At 37.3% G+C, this 19,990-nt stretch overlaps 1 long non-coding RNA gene across 1 annotated transcript in view; it reads left to right on the forward strand.

Annotated features, from left to right (window-relative positions):
• Positions 1 to 8,119: 8,119 nt before the first annotated feature.
• LOC119468978 overlaps positions 8,120 to 19,990 on the forward strand; it is a 38,468-nt gene continuing 26,597 nt past the window's right edge. The window contains exon 1 of the long non-coding RNA XR_005197801.1: positions 8,120 to 8,227. This is a non-coding gene — a long non-coding RNA (uncharacterized LOC119468978). The remainder of the gene's footprint in view (positions 8,228 to 19,990) is intronic.

Raw genomic sequence — 19,990 nt, forward strand, 5'->3', positions numbered from 1 at the left:
ATAATTGTGTTCTGCTCTTTTAAATCAAAAGCTCTACTTTCATTATTTTATAATATAGTGAGTTTATCAGCCACATGTATGAAAATAATATAGGAAAGGTAGTTTTGTGTCAACATGGGTTGTTTATTCACCTTATACACATTATTTGCTTCACCTCTAATGCTTGTTTCTTAGCCTTGGTTTTAGTGCAAGATTTAAAGGCCTCAGTCTCATGCAATATTAAATATTCATTCAAATGACTTTTCTTTCTGCTTTGCCTTTGTTTCTGAATTGCTCCTGTACTTTTGTGATCCGTATTTTAGTGAGTAATGTTGGCAACGGCAGTTCTGCCTGTACGGATACTGGCATGGATGTTGTCTCCCATTCTTACCACTGGATGTGGAGAAGGCTTCAAAAAATTTAGCCAACCTGTTCTCATCTCTCAGTTCCATCTTCTGAACTCAGAACGTCTTCCAAAGTCCATGCCACACCACAGCCTGGAAATTCTTCCAAAGCACTGTCTTCAGGCAAAAGTGGGGTTCATGTTGCTGTCTCTGTGTCTCAGGTATCATTGTCCTTCATTGTTTGATAAAATCTGTCTTACAAACCGTTATTCTATACACTTTGCCCCTTTTTTTATTTGTTTATACATGTGGCATGGCATGTTTAGTCCTCAGGGGGAGGGTATTAGAATAGAGTTTTGCATATCTAGAGATGTGGATCATTGGGACGCATCTTAGGACCTGACTGTCATATCAGATCCTGTCCAATCTGCATCATTTTCTCAGTCTTTACTTATTTTGCTGACTTATTTATCTTTTCTTTTGTGAAAAGAACTTGTTGGGTATTTTGCAGAATGTATCACAATATAGATTTGTTATATTTTTCATAATTTGACTAAGATTATTAATTAATATATATGCATATTTAACTAACTTTGAAGAGAAAAACCTAAACAATATGTTATTTAGAAATACACATTTAGAAAATGGTAAGAATGTAGTCATGATAAAAAAAGGGAATTCAACATCATAGTAACATTCACCAGGGTAAAAGAGAGAATGGAACTGGGGAGATATATACATGGCATATTGGTGTATCAACAGTGTGGATAACATTCTGTCATTTTGTGAGTAGATTAAGAAAAAACAGAAAATAATTTTTCTATTCTAGAATAATTTTAAGTTTACAGAACACTTGGAAGTCAGTATAGAGAGTTTATATATACACATACACACATATTCAACACACGGTTTTCCTTATTGTTCACTTCTTACATTAGTGTGGGATATTTTTCACAATTATCTCTCCAATATTATGCAGCTTCATTCACTAACAACTGTACATTAATTGTTCACTGATTTAACATTTAATTTAGTATCTGTTTTCTATTCCAGAATCATATCCAGGATACTATATCACATTTAGACATCATGACGCTTTGTGCTCCTTTTGACTATGCCAGTTTCTCAGGACTTTTTGTTTTTCGTGATCTTTATCCACATTTGGGATTCATTATGTATGTTTTCTCATGATAAGACTGATGTAGGTTTAGGTAAGGAAGACCACAGATGGTAAGTTCCACACCAAGGGGAAGTACTATTGACATGCTTTGAAATTAGTGACATTAGTTTGATCACCTGTATGAGGTAGTGTAGGGCTTTTTCCCAATATAAAATTAATCTATTTCTTGATCAGGCACGGTGGCTCACACATGTAACCCAAGCACTTTGGAAGGCCAAGGTGGGTGGATCACAAGGTCAGGAGTTCAAGACCAGCCTGGCCAAGATAGTGAAATCCCATCTCTACTAAAAACACAAACATTGGCTGGGCGTGGTGGCAGGCACCTGTAATCCCAGCTACTTGGGAGGCTGAGGCAGAGAATTGTTTGAACTTGGAAGGCAGAGGTTGCAGTGAGCCCAGATCATGCCACTGCACTCCAGCCTGGGTGACAGAGCAAGATTCCATCTCAGAAATAATAATAATAATAATAATAATAATAATAATAATTGTTTTCCCTTTACCATGTTGCCCTTTTTTTTTAAGTCACTAAATATAAAACATACTTAACAAGTGGGAAATTATGCTTCAACTTTTTATGGCAGTACTTGTAGGCATGTTTATTTTCCATGGGCAAATTTTCTGTTCTCCATAATGCATTACATATTTATTTAATCATTTGAATTATATAGGATATTATATAAAATTATATAATTTACTGTATGCTATACTAATTTATATATTTTGTTGCTCATGGTTTCAGTGTTGGTCATTGGAAGGTCTTTCCCTTGGCTTCTGTAAAATTTGAAATTACATCATGCTGTTTGATTTTGTTTTGTTGGTTGGTTTTATTGTTCTTTCACATTATTTTACTTGCTGGAATTTTAAGGTGTTCCAGGCTAATTGTGTTGTTTTTTTGCCCAATCCACGTATTAAGCATTTTTCATGGAATCTTAGTTGCTTGTTTCGGTGAATGGTATTAGAAGTAAAGATTTGGGTAGCATGTGCTCTCATTCCTACTTTCATAGTGAGACAGTTTGTCTTCTTTGTGTAATCATTGAGTCCCAAAATACTTGCATAGTGGTTTCAGAATTGGTAGCGGATAATATCTATACCAACTGAGTAAGATGCTCATGCAAATCACTTGCTCTTTAGGCTAGAATCGCTCCTTATTTCCTAAATTACTTGGGTCAGCCTCTTTTTCAGACATTGGGCAATACCCTCAATATCACTTCCTGCATTTTTTTACTTTATTCTTAGGGAATTTCACTCGATGCCATGCCTCCTCCTTTTCTTTCTTGATTTCTGGAGCAAAGAATTCCCCCAAAAGGGACTTTCTAGTCTACCTTCTATAGTCCCTGATGGAAAGAACCTGTAGAAACATCCCTGCATGCCTCACTATAAGCTCAGTTAACACAGTGGGCATGGCCTTCGCCTCTAAACCACTCCCACCATGGACTGGGCAACAGCTTGTTATCCCCGATAATCTTCCTTGATTCAAAATCTACTGTGTCTGATATTAATATTGTTATTCCAGCTATGTTTGTAATTAGTGTTAGCAGGATATATTTTATTGCATTCATTTACTTTAAAATCATATGTATGATAATATTTAAAGTGGATTTCTTATGACAACATACAGTTGTGCCTTGCTTTTTCACCCACTCTGACAATCTTATCTTTGAGTGATATATTTCAGTGATACATCGCACAATTAGAAAAAGCTGTCATACTAGTTAACTTACACTATGTGCTAAAAATGTTATTAGTTCATACAATCCGGCCAACATTCAAGAAGTAGGCGCTATTACCATTCCCATAGTCCAACACTGAATCTGATCCAAACACTCTGAAGTAAAGATGTAGAGGAATCTGAGCTTGACTCAGTCTATGTCCAGAGGCCTAGCTCATATGTGCTATGTTCCAATGTGTATTCTCATATATGGTAAATACTTTCTAAGGTTAGTTGCAGGACTCTTACCCTGCTGTATGGTCATGAAGATATTTTCCTAAATTGTTTTCTATAGACTGCATTAAATATTTTTATATTTTGGCCTATGATCCACCTGGAATTAACTTCATGTGTAATGTGAGGCCAAATGTCAGGTTTTAATTTCCCTAAAAGGATATTCTATTTTCTAAGACATTTTTATAAAAAATCATCTATTCCCTTTCACTGACTTATAAAATATTTGATCATGTATATATATGTCTATTTTTCAGCTGTGTTTTCTTTTTTAACAGGCATGTGCCATCACATACAGCTTATTTCTATATTTTTGGTAGAGATGGTATTTCACCATATTGGCCAGGCTGGTCTCTAACTCCTGACTTCAAGTGATCTGCCCACCTTGACCTCCCAAAGTGCTGGGATTACAGGTGTGAGCCCACATTTTCACATCTTTAAAATAGAATGCATAAAGAACTTGATACTCCGAAAACACTATTGGCCAGACAGCAGTCAAATTGTGATTGCCCTTATTGGCACACACGTGGTGTAAAATAACTTGGTGTAAAAACCTTCCATAGTCACATTCTAGTGATATTGTCAGCCTGAAAACTTGCAAAGGGGCCATGAGCAGGTTGGAAAAATAATCGGACACGAGTAGTACAGGATACTCCTAAGAAATGCACATCAACAAAGCTTCTGATTAGCAGAGATGTTGACAATGTAAGAAAAATCCTGGTTAAAATGTATTGAGAAGTGATTCAGAAGAGTTTGGTCTGACTGAGAAAAATTTTAAGATACTTATGTTAATGTGTTTTGCTTGTATTTCCCATCTCATATAATCATATGTGTAATATAAAACAAGTATCTACATTAATCATAGGACTAATATAAAACAAATATCAACATTTGTACATTTGTAATAATTTTCAGTATGTTTTTAATTCAATGTTTTCAATTATTTTAATATGAAATAAAAATAAGTCGTAAGTTATCATTTTTCAATGGATTTGCTTTCATAGTGACATAAAATAATGAGGCATTTTTCAGTTGCTTCAAATAATACTGCTTGCATTACTTAGAGAAAGCTGTCAGTATTAGTAAATACTGACAGTGTTTGTTAAAGACCTACTATTAGTCTAAATACTTTATATATTATTAGTTCGTTCAATCCTCACAACTCAAGCAGTGGGCACTATTACCTCTTCCATGGTTTAGTTCTGAATCTGAGCTAAAGCCCAACAGGAAAGGAATAGAATAAGCTTCATCTTGATTCAGTCTGTCTCCAGAGTCTTCACACACATCAACTCTGCTACAGTACCTTTATCTTATAGGACAAATACTTTCTTGGTGTAGTTTAAGAATTCTTACCCTACCTCATGGTCATGACATTATTTCCCTAAGGTTTTAAATTTTGCATTGAATATTTTATACTTTGATTTATGATCTATGTAGAACTGTTTTTGTGTGTAACGTGTATTTATAGGTAGATATCTTTTCCTGTGATGGATACTCGATATCCTGAAATATTTCTTGAAAATCCTCCAAAAATATTTTCTTATGAATTGTTTGCATATGTGTGTGTGTGCGTGTGTGTGTGTGTGTGTGTATGTATATATATATATATATTTATATATATGTTTTCAGCTCTCTTTTCATTTGTTCATCTCACTATCTCTATACAAATACCACACTGTCTTGTTATTGAGTGTTCCTTTAACACAAGAATTTCTCCTCTAGCACCCATTCCATTAACTTCTGTGCTGTTTTGGTATGAAGACAGGAGTAAAAGCCTCAATGCCTTGCACCTGCACCAATATTCCAAGTTGTACCCTCAATAAAGAAAGTGCTTAGATCTTTAGAACATTGCTGTTTTTCTGCAAGGTGCTGGTGAAGCAGGCAATTGCTCCACACCACTCTCCATTGTTTTAATTTAGTACATTCTCAGTGAATTTGCTTCAATCTCATGCCTTCTCATTTTCTTTCTTGCGTTCTGCAGCCTGGGGAACTTTCTACTCCAGCAGCAACAGGGAGAAGGGAAGAACCCGGTACAGGTATTGGTGAGTGCCTCCTGCACAAACACAGACTGCTACTATACAATGTTTACCTCCTTCAGACTACACCCATTAAAGACAGTGCATAAGCAGATGCAGGAGAGCTGAGCCCATCTCTGTGGTGTCTGCATGGGAAACACCAGCATTTCCTTGCCCTACTTCTGGTGTTGGTTGGGGAATTCAGTTATGTGTTAGAAAAATAGAGTGCGTCTCAAGGATCTAGAACGAGAAATACCATTTGACCCAGCAATCCCATTACTGGGTATATACCCAAAGAGTTATAAATCATTCTACTATAAAGACACATGCACAAGTATGTTTATTGCAGCACTGTTCACAATAGCAAAGACTTGGAACCAACCCAAATGCCCATCAGTGATAGACTGGATAAAGAAAATATGGCACATATATACCGTGGAATACTGTGCAGCCATTAAAAGGATGGGTTTATGTCCTTTGCAGGGACATGTATGAATCTGGAAACCATCATTCTTAGCAGACTAGCACAGGAACAGAAAACCAGATACCACATGTTCTCACTCATAAGTGGGAGTTGAACAATGAAAACACATGGACACCAGGAGGGGAACATCACATACCAGGATCTGTCAGGAGATAGGGGAACAGGGGAGGTTTAGCATTAGGAGAAATACCTAATGTAGATAATGGGTTGATGTGTGCAGCAAACCACAATGGCACATGTATACTTAGGTATGTAACAAACCAGCACATTCTGCATATGTACCCCAGAACTTAAAGTATAATAAAAATAATAAATACATTGTGATGCAGAATGTTGCTAGAAAAAAAGATCAAGTGTATCAGAGAATTATTCTGTTTGCTGTCCGAAAACAAATGACCACATCATGGCTTGTCTTGTAATATTTGTTCCATGTTTGTTTTAATGTGGAAAGGCCTTTGACATTTGTGTTATAAATGAACATTGTTATCACATAAACATGTAGAATTAAATTTGAATTATTGTATTAGTGCCTTTATTTAATCATTCATAATCATTTTTCAAAGTATCCTTCAATTATTTATATATTTTAGTGAATCACTCTTTATTAAATCAAGTGGAAATGCTACCCATTCTCTATAAAGTGTTTTCCAGAAATCTCCTCTGAGATATTTCTAGTTGAAAAGAAGAGGAGCAGAAAGTTTGCTGGGAACCACAAGACAAAATTTGCTGGAGACTAATACTTAAAAAGGGTTCTGTATATGCTTAGTTTGTTCTAATTTGCAGGGTTCACAAAGCATTAATTTGAATAGATGGAACATCAAGACTCCCTTCCAGGACACAAAGACCAGTTATTTATTTAATATGCATGAATAAACTTCAGCATATTGTTTTTCCTTTCCGAAATTTATAGACATTGGCTTGAATCTCTGATTCCTTCTACATAGTTTTTGTAAACATCTGTGTGGCATTTCCTTGTACTAATGGCTCGTAATATAAGTATGTATTCTTCTCTTATTCTTTAATGAGTAAATACCAAAATTGCCTTTTCAGTTAAAAAAGGAAGGCTACTCTAAAAATTTTCACATACAACTTCACACAGCATATATTTTCAGATTATGGTCTGTAGAAAAGTTGCAACTTACATTTATTTTCTTTTGTCAGATCATCTTTTAAAAAGTGATTTATGCTTGTGCCTTTTTAGATTACCAGAAAATCTTCACAGTTGCTTTTTGTCTGCTACATGTGTGGAGCTCAAAGAACAACATGAAGTTGCCATGTTCTATGATGCTTACGCCCAACGGGGTTTCAGAAAACTTGACAAAAATTAGACTATAATGTGGAAGAGCTCCCCTTGGGAACTGAGAGGACAGGTTTCAGGCCTGGGATGAGACGGATATGGAAGCTTCCAGGAGGAGGAGCAATGGAGAAGGTGCTGGAGAGTGAGGGACAGTGGGTCCAGCAGACAGGGGAGAGAAAGGGAGAGGAAAGTGTGTTAAGCATGAGAAGAGGGCAGTGGATTGAAAGGACTGTTGGGGTGAGTAACAGGTGAGGAGATGGAGCAGGAAGGGCAGACCATGGAGGGACTGGGCAGGGGAGGCAGAGAGGGTCGCTTCCTGAAGACTGTATTCTGTGGGTAGGGATTTGAATGTCTGGGTCTGGTTCCCTGAGCTCAGCCTGTGGGGAGGACGGTAAGGAGTGAGTGGGCCCTGTCCACTGGGGAGGCTCCTGGGCTCCACCGGTGGGGCGTGGGTCTGGGAGAAAGGAGGGTGGAGAAGGGCAGAGAGGACCGCTGGCTGCCTGACTGGAGAGTTCATGGGGCTTGGTTGCCTTGTTGGCCTTTTCAGCAAGGCTCGACCCTCACTTCCCCGCCAGTATAGGTTTTTGATCCCTCACTCCTTTTGCAGGTATAGGTGGGATCCATGGACCAAAAAACTCAGAGCTGCCGGCTCCTCTCCACCTGGCTCCCACATCTGGGAGGCTGGGAGCGGCCTGGCCGGAAGTGCGGGCGCGGGGGTCACAGCTGCGCAGCTGCGCAGTGAGGGGACCCAAGGCTGCTGCGCAAGCCATGCTGAGGGGCGGGAGCCAGGCGCGCAGGGGCGTGAGGGCCGCGGGCGGAGGGCGGGGACGGCCCGGGAGTGACGGTGGCTGTTTGCAGGGTCAGCGTTTGGATTTCACGGTCGCTTCTCCGCGAACGCGCGCAGGTTCCCGAGACGGTGCCTGCCAGGGTCGTCATCCATGTTTATTCTACAAACCTCAGGATTTTCCCGTGTTTTCCAGACTAACGTAAATCTTTATGCTTTTTCTCTCTCACATGTGCCCTTTTATATTATGTACATAGCATTTGTCCTAAATTTTCTATTTGTGAATAATTTATAAAGAATGTACCAACCCATTTATTTTTAATGGACACTGGGTATATTTATGGATTACAATGTGATGTTTTGATTCTTGTATTCATTGTGGAATATTCAAATCAAGCTAATTAACACATGAATCAACTCACCAGCAGACCAACATTAAAAATCTATTATTTAGCAATTCTAAAATGTATAGTATGACATCAGAGCAAATGAAACTATTTGGCATCAGTAGCCCGAGACTCATCATTTCTGAAGGTAGGAGGGTTCCCATTTGTGAGGGTGTCATTGGTGCATGCCCTTAAAGGGGGTGTTTGGGGTGCTTCGTTTGCCCTGTTAATTTTGGATGCTTCTGTGTTCTAAGAACTATTAAGATAATATGTTTGAAAAATCCAGTTGCTCTAACTTTTACTTTGTTTTACTCTTCTAACAAGGTTATAGCTTTTCTTTTCCTGACTTTGGTTTAATATATTCTTCTTTTTCTAGATTCCAAGGGTGGAATCACAGTTGACAGATTTTTGACCTTTCATCATGTCCTATGTATGCATCCACTGCTATACGTTTCCCTATATGCGGTTTTCCTTTCATTCCACAAATTTTGATAAATTCTGTTTTTATTTTTATTTAGTTGAAAAAATCTTTAAAAATTTCTCTGGGGCTGTCTTGTTTAATTTCTATGCATTTTGGGATATTCAGTTATTCTTCCAGTTATCCTTTGATTTCTGTTAAATCCACTGTTGTGTGAGAGCTGACATTGTATTTCCATTTCTTAAAATTGATAGGGTATGTGTGTCCCTGAATGTGGTACGTTTTGCTGAATATTCCATGTGAGCTTAAGAAGAATGTGTCATCTGCAGTAGTTGAGAGAAGTAAATTGTCGATATCAGTTATGCCCAGTTGCTTGTTGTTGCTTTTGAGTTCAGCTTTTCTGTCCTGCCTCTCGGTATCTGATGTAGGGTGTTAATGTTTCCAACTATAAAGCTGAATTGCTGAATTCATCTTTTTTCTTGTGGTTCTGTTGATTTCTGCTTAGGCTTTAAGAATTATGACATTTTGTTGGAAGAGTGACTCTTCATCTCTGTGTAATGCCCGTCTTTATTCCTGATAGCTTTCCTTGCTTTGAAGTCTGCTCTGCCTATAATTAATATAGCTCCTCTTGTTTACTTTGATTAGAGTTAACATCGTATATTTTGTTTATTTACTTTTGTCTCTAAGCTGGGTTTCTTACAGGTAACATATCTTGTGTTGTGTCTTTTTTTTATTCACTTTGTCAGTGTCTTTAATTAGTGCAGTTAGACCATGGACATTCAAAGTAATAATTGATATAATTGGATTAATATTTACCATATTTTTGACTGTTTTCTACTTGTTGCCCTTGTTATTTCTTCCTACTTCATCTTCCATTCATTTTCTGCCTTTTGTGGTTTTCACTAGCATTTTATGTTATTCCATTTTTCATTTGATTTTAACTTTATTGGTATAATATTTTATATCCTTATGAGAAAATTTCTTGGAAATAATAGGAAAAATTATTAGATTATGTGTCTATATATCTTATTTTTATTTATATGTATATATGTACAGACATATGCACATTTTCATGTATGTTTGTGTGTGTGTGTGTGTGTGCGTGTGTGTGTGTATGTGTGTGTGTGTGTGTGTATGAAATAGATGCCAGCAATAAGATAAAGGAAAGGAGAATAGAATTAAGATTATGTTGTTGTTATAAGATTTTCATAATACCTGTGAAGCAATATAGTTGTATTTGAAAAGTGACTTGGGTTAATTTTAAATATAATATTTCCAACTCTAGGGCAGTCTGCTGCGCAAAACAACCCTTCCTTCCTGACTACTGACAATAGAGTGAATAAAGTGCCTTGCCAAGTGGGTTTTTCTTACATGGCAAAATGATTCATAAAATCCATCAAGGGAAAGAGATTTCTGGCAAGAATATCATAATCATATGTAATGTATTTAATGTATGAATCTAAGTGACATTTCCACATCTTTGTATTGCTGTATTGTTTCAAAGCAAGTCACATTTCCTGCTTATACTCACTGGAGTGAGATTAAAATAGATAGGAGAAGGTGGGGCTAGCAACTGGACACCAACTTAATGTCTGCTTGACACCTCAGATATTTTCCTGTATGAATCAGGTATTCTCTTGGTCTCACTTGTTTTTTGTAACCTTAACCCCTTTGAAAAGTACTGGCCAGATATTTTATATAATTTCCCACAATATGATTTTGTTTGATGGTTTCTCATGCTTATGCTAGGCATATGGATGAATTAAACACAGTCACCTAAATTTGAAGACAGAAAAAAAGACCCAAAAAGTAATATTTATAAATAAAAACTGAAGAAGAAAAATAATTTTTAAAAATATGGAATGGCAAAGAATTCACAATATAGTTAAGTTTAGTGGTTAAGGGTAACTATGAAGTTAAGGAGATGCACAAAGGAGGTATCAACAATTTTGCTAATCATCAGTTTTCTTAAGCTTGCAAAAATACATTTTTAGGCTGGGCATGGTGGCTCATGCCTGTAATTCCAGCACTTTGGGAAGCTGAGGTGGGCAGATCACTTGAGGTTAGGAGTTCGAGACCAGCTTGGCCAATATGGTGAAAACCCATCTCTACTAAACATACAAATAATAGCTGGCCATAGTGGTACATTCCTGTAGTCCCAGATGCTCGGGAGGCTGAGGCAGAGAGTAACTTGAAAAGAGGGAGAAGTTGCAGTGAGCCAAGATCATGCCACTACCCCCCAGCCTGGGTGACAGAGTGAGACCCTGTCTTAAAAAACAAACACTTTTTGGCCGGGCACGGTGGCTCAAGCCTGTAATCCCAGCACTTTGGGAGGCCGAGGCGGGTGGATCACAAGGTCAAGAGATCGAGACCATCCTGGTCAACATGGTGAAACCCTGTCTCTACTAAAAATACAAAAAATTAGCTGGGCATGGTGGCACGTGCCTGTAATCCCAGCTACTAAGGAGGCTGAGGCAGGAGAATTGCCTGAACCCAGGAGGCGGAGGTTGCGGTGAGCCGAGATCGTGCCATTGCACTCCAGCCTGGGTAACAAGAGCGAAACTCCATCTCAAAAAAAAAAACAAAAACAAAAACAAACACTTTTTTTAAAGAATAGTTTTACATTTGCAGAATAATTACAAATATAGTAAAGAGTTTCCATGTACTCCACTCACAGCGTCCCTTATTATTTACCTTGTGCATTAATGTAGGACATTTGTCAAAATTAAGCAACAAATATCATGTATTATCATTAAGTACTATATATGCTTTCTTCAGATTTCTTAGTTTTCACTTAATGTTGTTTATGTTTTAGAATTTCATCCAGGGCACATTATCACATTTAGATATCATGTCTTTACGTTTCTCAGAGTTTCCTTGTTTTTGATATCATTGACATTTCTAATTTGGGATTTCTCTGGTGTTTCTCTCATGATGAGACTGAATTTGTGGGTTTAGGGGAGGAAAATCACAGATGAAAAATGCCATTCTCATCCCATAATATCCAGGGCACAGTCTATCAACAGACTTTATCAGTGTCAATATTAATTTAATCACCTGGATGAAGTAGTTTCTAACAAATTTCTTCTTTAATTTTAAATATAATTTTTTCTCTTTTTTCATGTTGTATGTCTAGGAAAAAAAGTCATCATATACAACACACACTTAAAAAGTAGTTAATCATGCTGCACTGCTTTTTTTGAGTAGATTATTAAAAATTTCAATAGCTTTATAGTTTCAAGTGGTTTTTGGTTACATGGATGATTGGCATAGTGGTGAAGTTTGGGATTTTAGTATACCCATCACATGAATAATCTAAATGTTACCTCATAGGTAATTTTTCATCCCTCACCCCCTTTGAGTCTTCCTCCTTTCTGAATGTTTAATGTTCTTGATTGTACTTTGTTATGTCCCTGCGTAGCCATTGCTTACCTCCCACTTATAAGTGAGAACATGCAGTATTTGGTTTTCTGTTCCTGAGTTACTTCACTTATGATTATGACCTCCAGTTTCATCAAAATTGCTACAAAAGACTTAATGTTGTTCTTTTCTATGAGTGAGTAGTATTTTGTGGTATAAATACCACATTTTCTTTATCCACTGAGTAGTTGATGGGCACTCCAACTGATTTCATAATTTTTCATATTTTTGCAATTGTAAACCTAGAAGTACAGATGCATTTTTGATTGAATGACTTCATTTCGGTCGATACCCAGTAGTGGAATTTCTGGATTGAATGTCTGACCTGCTTTTAGTTCATTGAAAAATCTCCACACTGTTTTCCATACAGCTTGAACTAATTTACATTCCCCACCTAAAGGTGTGTAAGCATTCCCTTTTTACCTTATCCACACCCGTATCTTATCATTTATTGACTTTTTAATAATGGCCATTCTGAAGAGGTAGGGTGATATCTCATTGTGGTTTTCATTTGCATCCGAGATGCTTATTCATGTAGAACTGTTTTCCTGTGTTTTCTGGCCATTTGTATATATTTTGAAAACTATCTGTTCATGTCATTTTTTCACTTTTTAATGGGATTATTCATTTTTTTCTTGCTAATTTGTGTTTCTTGTAGATTCTTGATTAGTCCTTTGTTGGATGTATAGTTTTAAAATATTTTCTCCCATTCTGTAGGTTGTCTTTTTACTCTGTTATTTCTTTTGCTATGAAGAAGCCTTTCAGTTTAATTAAGTCCCATTTGTTTATTTTCTTACGTTGCAATTACTTTTGGAGTTTTAGTCAAACACATTCTTTGCCCAGGCCAATGTCCAGACAATTTTTTTTTTTCTAGTTTTTGTTCTAGGATTTTCTGCTTTCATGTCTCACATCTGAGTCTTTAATCCATCTTGAGTTAATTTTTGGATATGGTGGGACATAAGGATCCAATTTCATTCTTTTGCATGTAGCTATCTTATTTTCCCAGCACCTTTTATTGAATAGGGTGTTTGCTTATTTGCATTATAAAGTTATTTAGGATTTGTAAAATATAATCAGGTATTTATCATTACAGTATGATACTACGGTAATTTCACTTCCCAGAGGAAATCTGCTCTGCCTCACCAATTTGACCTGCTTCTCTTCCAAGCCCCTGGTAAATGCCAAACACTTTATTGTCTCTATGCTTTTTCACTTTCCAGATCCAGCGCTGGGTGGAGTTAAGGCACTTCCCCATGGCCTGAATTGCCTGGCTCCCCAGTGGGAGTGTGTTTCAGGAGATAGTTTCCCGCTTTTGCATTCTGAAGACTCAGTTTCGCATCTGACACACAGTGCAAGTTGCTGCCTGCTGCTCCTTTCTAATTATCCCAAGTTTCTTTCTGTTTTTCTGTTGAGTTTCTGTGTTTGTTTGATACAAATTTACAGTGTAAATCTACAGACGATTTTTCTGTTTCCAAGCAGGGAGGTGCACTTACAAAGCCTCCAATCTTCCATCTTGAAACAAAAACCAAAAAAAAAAAAAAACATTATGGATAGAATTTCTACAAAAGTTTTTTGGAACTTTCACCATGAACATGTGTCTATCCTCCTTTGATAATTACTATATTTATTCAGTCATTTTATGTCAGAACCAAACATGGATATTTATTTTACTCCTTACTTCTATTACTTCATTTATTTGATTGTTTAAATTGTTGCAGTGTTGGCTGTTGGATCCTCTGTCAAGTTTGACATACCACCATCATTAAGCTTTGATGTTGCTATGTGGTTGTTTAGTTGTTTATGTCATTGTTTGGCATTTTATTTTTTTCTGGCATTACCAGGGCTCAGGCTAATTGTACTGATTCCCTCACAAGCCTAGTATTAACTTTTTTTTTTTCCACAGAGCACTAGTTCTTTTTATTGGAAAATTGAATTACAAATGGAGACATGGGCCTTGGATCACTCCTGTAGCATCTGTATTCATGATCTTGACTGCTGACAGAACAAATAAATCTGTGTATACTGATTCATATATATACGTATGTATATATGTATATGCACACACATATGTATGTTTATATATATGCACACACATACACACATATGTATAAATATTTTACCATGTTTCTGTATGTATCTTTAGTAAGTGAAACATGAATCCCTTATAATGCTCCAGCACTGCATGATGTAATCCAGTACCACATGAATCAGTGCATCTATTCTCGCTTACTTGTATGTAGCCTAACACTCTAACAGTGATAAAATGGTTCTATTATTTAATCACGTAATCCAAAAGACATGTATAGTGGTTTAAGAATTGGAAATGTATACTCCCTTGAGAAAACAACTTGACCAAGTAAAGTACTTAAGGATAAATCTTTACTCTAGACTCAGAAAATCCATTTATGCTAAGTTGCTGGGACCAGCTGCTTTCCCCCCCACCTTCCTTCAGTAAGATTATTTCACTGATATGTTACACAGTTGTATTATGTGCATAGTCCCATGCTATCTCCTACCTACTGTATAAGGTTTTTAATTTGCTTATTTGTATTTGCTTATTTAGGATTTGTACAATATAATCATGTATTTATCATTACAGTATGATACTACGATAATTTCATTTCCCAGAGGAAATCTGCTGTGCCTCACCAATTTGACCTGCCTCTCTTCCAAGCCCCTGGTAAATGCCAAAAATTTTATTGTCTCTATGCTTTTTCACTTTCCAGAGTGTCACAAAACTAGAATTACACACAGTATTTCGCATTTTTGCATTTTGCTTTTTTTTTCTTTTTTGCAATATGTCCTTTAAATTTGTAAAGTGTATCTGTTTAGATTTGCATTTTCCTAATGCAAAAGACTTAGGCCTCACATCGTGTGGTAATTAGACATGACAGTAGTATCTTTAGAGAAATATGTATTCAAATAATTTACCAATTTGATTGTGATATTTGTCTTACTGTTTTTTAGCTGTAAATACTTTTATATTTTGTGGATAGTAGACCCTTTTCTGCTGTGACTGCAAAGGTTTTCCTCTATACTTTGTGTTGTCTTCTTACTTTTAGTGAAGTACTCTGAATTCCAAAGATTTTAATTCTATGAAGTTAAATATATTCATATTTTTTTGTTTGTTTGTTTTGAGATGGTCTCACTTTGTCACCCAGGATGGAGTGCAGTGGTGTGATTTTGGGTCTCTGCAATCTTTGCCTCCTGGATTCAAGTGATTCTCCTGCCTCAGCCTAATGAGTTGCTGGGATTACAGGCACCCACCACCACACTTGGCTAATTTTTGTATTTTTAGTAGAGATGGGATTTCACCATGTTGGCCAGGCTGGTCTCAAACTTGTGACCTCAGGCGATCTACCTGCTTTGGCTTCCCAATGTTCTGGGATTACAGGTGTGAGCCACCATGTCCAGCCCATGTTTACTACTTAACTATTCTTGGACTTTAGCTGTCATGTCTTAGAAATATAGAAATTATTGTTTAACTTAAGATAACAAATATGTATTCACATATTATCGTCTGTGGGTTTGTTCTATTTAGCTCCTATATTTGGATATATGACCATTTTGATCCCAGTATGTATATGGTATGTGAGAGAAGTTCAGCTTGATTGTAGATACTCAGTTGTCCTAGCAACATTTGATGGAAACCTGTTTTCCATATTGAATTGAGTTAGCAATCTTGTAATATCATTTGACCACAAAAGAAAAGGTTGATTTATGGAATTCAGTTCTATTTTTTTGTTGTTGGTAAGTCTATGTTTATACTAGTGACACAAATCTTGATTATGATTTCTTTGTAGTAACTTTTGAAATTGGAACACATGAATCTAGGTTCTTGAGGAATCGCCACACTGTCTTCCACATGGTTGAACTAATTTACACTCCCACCAGCAGTGTAAAAGCATTCCTATTTCTCCACATCCTCTCCACCATCTGTTGTCTCCAGATTTTTAAATGATCGCCATTCTATCTGGTGTGAGATGATATCTCAATGTGGTTTTGATTTTCATTTCTCTAATGACCAGTGCTGATGAGAATTTTTTCATGTGTTTGTTGGCCTCATAGATGTCTTCTTTAGAAAAGTGCCTGTTCATGTCCTTCACCCCTTTATTTCTTTTTGTTGTCTAATTGCTCTGGCTAGAAGTTCTAATACTGTATTGAATAGGAATGGTGAGAGAGGGCATCCTTATCTAGTGCCAGTTTTCAAAGGGAATGCTTCCAGTTTTTGCCCATTCAGTATGATATTGGCTGTGGGTTTGTCATAAATAGCTTGTATTATTTTGAGATACGTTCCATTGATACCTAGTTTATTGAGGGTTTTTAGTATGAAGAGCTGTTGAATTTCGTCGAAGGTCTTCTCTGCATCTATTGAGATAATCATGTGGTTTTTGTCTTTGGTTCTGTTTATGTGGTAGATTACATTCATAGATTTGTGTGTGTTGAACCAGCCTTGCACCCCCTGGGATGAAGTCTACTTGATCATTATGGATAAGCTTTTTGATGTGCTGTTAGATTCAGTTTGCCAGTATTTTATTGAAGATTTTTGCATCAATGTTCATCATGGATATTGGCCTGAAATTTTCTTTTTTAGTTGTGTCTCTGCCAGGTTTTGGTATCAGGATGATGTTGGTCTTATAGAAAGAGTTAGGGAGAATTCTCTCTTTTCGTATTGTTTGGAGTAGTTTCAGAAGGAATGGTACGTGCTCCTCTTAGTGTGTCTGGTAGAATTCAGCTGTAATCCAGTCTGGACCTGGTCATTTTTTGGTTGGTAGGCTATTAATTGCTGCCTCAACTTCAGACCTTGTTATTGGTCTATTCAGGGATTCAACTTCTTCCTGGCTTAGTCTTGGGAGTGTGTAAGTGTCCACAAATTTTCCATTTCTTCCAGATTTACTGGTTTATATGCATAGACTTGTTTGTAGTAATCTCTGATGGTAGTTTGTATTTCTGTGGAATCGGTGGTGACATCTCCTTAATCATTTTTTCTTGCATCTATTTGATTCTTCTTTCTTTGTAATTAGTCTGGCTAGTAGTCTGTATATTTTGTTAACCTTTTGGAAAAACAAGCTCCTGGATTTATTGATTTTTGAAGGTTTTTTGTGTCTCTATCTCCTTCAGTTCTGTCCTTATCTTAGTTATTTCTTGTCTTCTGCTATCTTTTGGATTTTTTTGTTTGTTTTGCTCCTCTAGCTCTTTCTTTTTTTTCTTTTTTTTTTTCTTTTTTTTTTTTTTGAGACGGAGTTTCGCTCTTGTTACCCAGGCTGGAGTGCAATGGCGCGATCTCGGCTCACTGCAACCTCCGCCTCCTGGGTTCAGGCAATTCTCCTGCCTCAGCCTCCTGAGTAGCTGGGATTACAGGCACGCGCCACCATGCCCAGCTAATTTTTTGTATTTTTTAGTAGAGACGGGGTTTCACCATGTTGACCAGGATGGTCTCGATCTCTTGACCTCGTGATCCACCTGCCTCGGCCTCCCAAAGTGCTGGGATTACAGGCGTGAGCCACCACGCCTGGCCTCCTCTAGCTCTTTCAATTTTGCCGATAGGGTGTCAATTTCAGATCTTTCCTCAGTTCACATATGGGTGTTTATTGCGATAAATTTTCCTCTAGACACTGCTTTAAATGTGTCCCAGAGATTCTGGTACGTTGTTTCTTCAATCATAATTTTTGTGGAACTTCTTTGCTTCTCCTTCATCTCATTGTTTATCCAGTCGTCATTCAGGAGCAAGTTGTGCAGTTTCCGTTAGTTGTGTGGTTTTGAGTGAGTTTCTTAATCCTGAGTTCTAATTTGATTGCACTGTGGTCTGAGAGATTGTTTTGATTTCCGTTCTTTTGCATTTCCTGAGGAGTGATTTACTTCCAATTATGTGTTCAATTTTAGACTAAGTGCAGTGTGGTGCTGAGAAGAATGTATATTCTGTGGATTTGTGGTGGAGAGTTCTGTAGATGTATTTTAGATCCACTTGATCCGGATTTGCATTCAAGTCCTGGATATCCTTGTTGATTTTCTGTCTTGTTGATCTGTCTAATACTGACAGTGGAGTGTTAAAGTCTCCCACTATTATTGTGTGGTAGTCTAAGTCTCTTTGTAGTTTCTTAAGAACTTGCTTTATGTATCTAGGTGTTCCTGTATTGGGTGCATATATATTTAGGATAGTTAGCTCTTCTTGTTGCATTGATCTTTTTACCATTACGTAATGCCCTTCTTTGTCTCTTTGGATCTTTGTTGGTTTAAAGTCTGTTTTATCAGAGACTAGGATTGCAACCCTGCTTTTTTTTTTCTCTCCATTTGCTTGGTAAATCTTCCATCCGTTTGCTTTGAGTCTGTGTGTGTCTTTGCATGTGAGATGGGTCTCCTGAATATAGCACACCAATGTGTCTTGACTTTTTATCCAATTTTCCAGTCTGTGTCCTTTGATTGGGGCATTTAGGTTGTTCTACATTTAAGTTAATGTTGTTATGTGTGAATTTAATCCTGCCATTTTGTTACAGGCTGGTTGATTTGCCCATTAGTTGATGCAGTTTCTTCATTGCATTGTTGAACCAAAATAATATTACCTGTGATGGGAGTCGCAAGAGGAATGCAACAAAAGGCTTTTCTACAACCTTTGGAATGCAAATTAGGAAATCTGGAACTAAGGCATAGGTTTCTCCTTAAGCCAAAATGCCCAATCTCTTTGCTGGGAGAAGACCTGTTATACAAATTAAATGCTGATGTAACTTTCTCCTGAGAGAAACAACTATGTCTATAGGTCCTTCTAGAGTAAGCAATGCAACTACTGATGTTACTCACTTCACCTAAGAAGAAAGAGGAAGCTCCCTTTTTCCCAGAAGTCTGTGAGAGAATGAGTAATTGTGAATGGGCAGGTCGGATCCCAGGAAAGGCAAAGAATACACAGTTGATGCATATAGAAATAAAAGAAGGAGCTACCGTGCCTGGGGAAAGAAAACCAAACAAATTTTAAAAACCTGAAAACAACTAGTACCCATTAATAAAGGAAGGTTTTGACAGAATACAGCATGTCTTGCAAAAATTTCTGAAAAGTGCACTGATCCATCCTTGAAGATACCCATGCAATACCCCTATCCTGCTTGTAAAGAAGCCATGCTTCAACAAATATCAATTTGTTCAAAACCTGAGAGCCATCAATAAAATAGTCCAGGATATTCATCCAATGGTGCCTAATCCATGTTCTGTACTGACTACTATGCATGGAAATTACACCAGTATCCCTAGCTGTGCATTGAAAGAAGCTAAATATTGAGAACCCATAGTATATTGCTGTTGTCTCCAATATCCTTGTCAATCTTAAATGATTCCCACTATCACCATTCCCCACTATATGTATTCCATATCTTGAACAACAGGCAGTGGTGGGGAATGCCCTGGTTGCGTTCTTCACTGCTGTAGAGGACCCTGTGGACATAGGCCTCCTCCTCTAGAGCACCCCTACCAAGAGCTGGGCTACAAGGGGAGCCTGTGAACTCAGAGCCTCATCATGAATTCTACATGCCCAAGGAAAGCAGCTCCCTGCTTTTTTGGTGGGGCTGGAAATTCCCTTCTTATATATAAAAATGTGTTTGTGGCTCAAGCCTGTAATCCCAGCACTTTGGGAGACCGAGGCAGGTGGATCACGAGGTCAAGAGATTGAGACCACCCTGGTCAACATGGTGAAACCCCGTCTCTACTAAAAATACAAAAAAAAAATTAGCTGGGCATGGTGGTGCGTGCCTGTAAT

Source organism: Cebus imitator, unplaced genomic scaffold (assembly GCF_001604975.1).
Source record: "Cebus imitator isolate Cc_AM_T3 unplaced genomic scaffold, Cebus_imitator-1.0 Scaffold544, whole genome shotgun sequence".
NCBI classification, from domain to species: domain Eukaryota; kingdom Metazoa; phylum Chordata; class Mammalia; order Primates; family Cebidae; genus Cebus; species Cebus imitator.